Genomic DNA, 4,702 nt, shown 5'->3' with positions numbered 1-4,702 from the left:
TCCTGTTCCCCTGTGGGTGCCCTCATTTTGATCTTGAGCTTTTTCCCCACCGCCCCGCCAGGGCCCCGGCCTCCCCCTGCGACTCCCTGCCTTCCGTTCGTCTGCCCACCCAAAGCCCTTACCAACCCCACGCCTCCTGGAGAAAGCGTGGCCGACGACCCCTCTCGGCGTGCGGGCAAGGACGCCAAGGAATTGCTGCATGGTTGAGGCCCCTGAGAGACACCGGGCAGGGTAGAGGAGGATCCCGTAGGACTGTCCCGGGAAGCCTCGACAGCAACTCCTGAAGCCCCCCTTACGTCCTCCTTTTTCACCTCCCACGCCTCTTCATCCTCGCATTTTCCTTCGGCTGCCAAAAACAGCGCCTGAAGGCCCTCTTTCAATTCCTCCACCCTCCCCTCCTTTGCCCTTGCCCTCATTTGATTGACCAATGTCGCCGGTGATTGGCCCAAGGCATTTCCAGCCCTTGGCTCCGCTCCTGCTCCGACAAGGAGCCGCGCAATTTCCAAAATATCATTCGTGCTTGCCTTGTCGTCGTGGCAATGTGCGACTGCCTCGTCCGTGTGGTCGTGGGCTTCGGCCCGTTCGAACCTCTTCTCTTCCGATTTCTTATTGGTATCAGCAATGGATTGCGCGAGCCAAAAAAGCGGCGTTTCTCCACTGCTAGTTTTCTCGTTCACAAGCAGTGATAGCACACTGCTTGAATTTCCATTTTCTGGATTCTGAACATCGCTAGCTTGCGCTCTCGCGACGGAAACGAGAGCTTGTACTCCTTCCACGTTCCAATGCTTACACATATAATGCAAAGGCCCCCTGCGAAAGCAATCGCGTTCGTCGGCCAAACGCCATTTATTATTTTGCGCCTGGAGCTTTTTTAGCAGATATAAGACATTGGAAGTCTGGTTGAACTCAGAAGCGAGCAATAAAGGTGTCCGAAGACGAGCGTCTCGCAGGCCCAGGCTAGCATTCCCTTCCTCGACCAAAGCCTTCACAAGGTCCGATTGTCCTTCTCTTGTGACGGCAACTCCCAAAGGACTTCGACCTTGCTCATCTTGGTAGTTGACTTCATCGAGGCTGATCGGAGGAGACGATGTAAGGCGAGAGATTATTGCTGCAGTGTCGTATTCTTTGATGGCATTCGATGCAAGAACTCGTTCAAGCAGCACGGAGGTCGCGGGGTGGTCGATAGAGAGCATGCGATTATCAATTAAATCATCAAAAGCGTCTGAATTTGTTTTCATAATAGATATGTGACTTAGCAAAGGGACATGTTCCGTGTTATTGGGAGAAGGGGAACAAAGAAATGAAGCTTTTACAGCGACCACGTACTGTTGAAGTTTTGACCTCCCGGAACTTATTTTCCGCTTTTTTTTTAGGTACAGATCTGACCAATATTATTGTTCACCAGGCAAATTACAGGGCAGAATCAGAAGTTCTTGAATTTTCCTACTGATACGGAGATCATCATCGTCCGAGCAAAGTCTTGACGTGGTCAAGTGCAGGTAAACGCACCCTTCCACTCCATGTCCGGGAATGACAACAAAACAGCCACTGGAAAGCAGGTCCGTCAGCTCCTTCATGAAGCAGTCCATGATATTGCAGAAAATGAGTTCGAAAAGCTGTGTGACCCCAAAAAATGCATCGTTCTTTTCTCGGGAGGAGTAGATTCGTCTATCTCCCTCCATCTAGCAGCCTCCTTGTTGGGAGTACGACATGCAATTACCGTGCTTGTGCAAGATACTCCTGCCAATGACGCGCCCTGGGCCGAAGAAATCCCCAATCTTTATTCTGATATCGACCATGTCATATTGCGTCCTACATTGGCCGAGCTTTTGGAGAAAGATATGCCCTTCTTGGTCGAAAGCATTCAGTCGTTTGATGGGATGGCGCTAAGAAACTCAGTCTGCGCTACGCACGCCTTGCGCCACGCAGCTTCGTTGGGCTTCACATATGTCTTGACAGGAGACGCAGCCGACGAGCTGATGGGTGGGTACCGGTTCACGCATCGGTACGATGCAAAGGCCTGGTCAGAGCAACGCGCCACTATGGTCGCGCGCATGCATTTTGACAGCATTCAAGTAGGGGCAGCCCTGGGAATGCGGGTCACGTCTCCGTACCTTTACAAGCCCTTCGTTGACTTTTGTCTGCAGCATCTCCAGAAAGCAGACTGCATCGGTCCCTTTGCCTTGCGCGTCGCCCCCACCGCACCTCTGGAGGACGGGGTGGTAACGGGCAAGCTCCCGTTGCGTCGCGCCTTTCCAGAGCTCTTGTCATCCTCCCGACGGAAAGATCCACAAGAAGTCGGGTGTGGGACAACCCTGCTCGGAGCGGCTCCCTGGGCCACGCCTCCTCGACCAGGGTATTTCGATTCGCGGATCAAAGACGAGGAATTCGATCGGGAGAAGGAGCGGGTGCTGGCCGCCTATGCCGTCACCCTCCGAGACAAAGAACACCTGGCCTATTTCCTTGTCTTTGAGGAGGTATTCGGGAGGCGCGAGGATGCCAGAGCACTGAAGGAGGTGCGTCCAGAAAGGCGCTTGGAAGTTCCAGGGAAATCGCAGAATGCGGATGACCCGTGTCCTGCCTGCCGCTTCGCTTTGGGTGCGCCCACGCAGACCTTTTGCCTGACTTGCGGGCACTACGACGAGGCTTTACGATTTCGACATGCTGGTACAAAGGGCCTGAAGGGAGATGTTTAAGAAAATGCTTGGCCAGGATAGGTCGAGGAAAATGGAGGACGCAGGATGCTTGATTGATGAACGAGAATGCAATCTCTTTATGTCTTTGCGCATTCATTTCAGTTCACAGACTATTTCTTTTCAAGGACAAGAGTAGGAACACCTGGTATGCAGTGTCAGTCATCATCTTCATGTCAGTAACGCACCATTTCCGATCTCATCCCCTCCAATCGTGGCTCCCTCCTCCTTCTCCTCCTTCTCCTCCTTCTCCTCCTTCTCCTCCTTCTCCTCCTTCTCCTCCTTCTCCTCTTCCTTCCCCGCATTCGTCAACGCTCTCCTCCTCGATTCCAACGCCACGTGTGCCCTCTCCACGCATTCATAGAACCTCACAAAGTCTTCGATGCTTATACCTGCGAAAGGGGGCTGTAGGAGGTACTCAATCTCGTCTTCCGATAGACTGCAACGTCCGTCAGATAGTCGATTCACATGCCTCCCTGCTCTTTCCTTGCCAAGCCCACGGTCTGCAAAGTCTTTCCGGTAGCGGGCGATAAACTCCTCCCAGGCTCCTTCCCCCAAACTGACACGTACGGCAGCTAAATCTGGATGCTCCATTTCCCACACACCGCATATAAAAGGGAGCACGATACCGGCTGGCAGAAAGCCAGGCGACTTCGGCGATGAGGGGGAAGGTGATGGACGAAGGGTCGATAGGAAGGGAGCTTTGCTTTTTTCTTGGCTTGCCTTGTCTCGGGCCGCCGGGGCTCGCACCTCGTGCGCCGGCCATTCGGTGGACTTCACGCCTTGTGCCTTGCCTGAGGCCTGAGCAGAAACCACCGTCCCACAGCCACGCGTCCAGCGACGACGACTCCAAGCACCCCGCTCGGTCTCTTCCTGCTCTCCCTTCCTTTCCCGCACGTGCCCCGCGTGCACTCTCCGTCCATCGGAGGGGCTGGCCGGGCTGGAGGGTCCTCGTGTCGCCTGCCTCTGGTGCGGCGATTTAGGCCATGCGCCCTCAATTCTGACGCTGGCCGTGGATTCCCTGAATCCTGATTCCTCTACCCTCGATGTGTCTCTATCTTGCCGCTGGCCCTCTGATTCCTTTTGACGCTCCTCCTCTTGAAGAGAAGCCGACACAAACTCCCGTCGTATCTGCCCCATGGCCGTCGTTGCCCCCCCCACCCGGTGCGCACGGTGCCACATGATGCAGGCAAAGGCACATGCGACACACGTGATAATCCAGGGTACAGCATGCTCTGTCCACGCTGTCAGGACCCCCCCGGCCAACGCCCCCTCCAGAGACAGACAAGGTGCAAGCACATGCGCCGCGCGGGAAATGGTGTGCTGGGAACACCCCTGAGCACGGCGGATTATTTTCGTGAAATATATCGCTGCCAATAAAAGTGCGCGCTGGCCCCCGCCAATGACACCTAGTATGCTGTATCCAACGGACCGCATGGTCTCTTTCGTTCTAACCCCTACATCCACCATCAGCGAGATCAGACGCCAGCTTTGCTGCCCCGTTTGGGCAAAACCTCGTGTAATCACATTCTTCATACTGGCGCTACCGATCGAGAGCGTGTTCCAAGCCGCATTGATGGATCCAGCGAGGACAGTCAGGATCGTATCCTCGGTCTTTATCAATTGTCTTACTGCACGATGCCGACAGTCCCGCACCAGGGACAGGAGAAAGCCCCCCACGGCGACACTGGCGCCCTTGCTCACATTCCAAACTGCCAGAAGCGAAGAAAGGACCGCCTGATGTTGTAATTGGAAAAACATGATGGCCAAAATCCACCCGGTCTGCGCTGTTTCAAAGAGGGATTGAAACACGCCTGCCGCGATGGCCGTCGCGCCGAGTACGAGCAACCCGAAGGTCCTGGTGATCAAGGCTCCCAGGACATCAAGCACATGAAAGCGGAGCAAGAATAAAAAGCGACCTAGACACCATACCATCACAGATACGGCGTTATCTACATTCCCTTGGGCCCACTTCAATAAGCTGTCACACACACGTCGAGTCTCATGCA

Source organism: Nannochloropsis gaditana (assembly GCF_000240725.1).
Source record: "Nannochloropsis gaditana CCMP526 unplaced genomic scaffold scaffold338, whole genome shotgun sequence".
In the NCBI taxonomy this organism is placed as follows: domain Eukaryota; class Eustigmatophyceae; order Eustigmatales; family Monodopsidaceae; genus Microchloropsis; species Microchloropsis gaditana.
Note: the sequence above shows the minus strand (reverse complement) of the source record.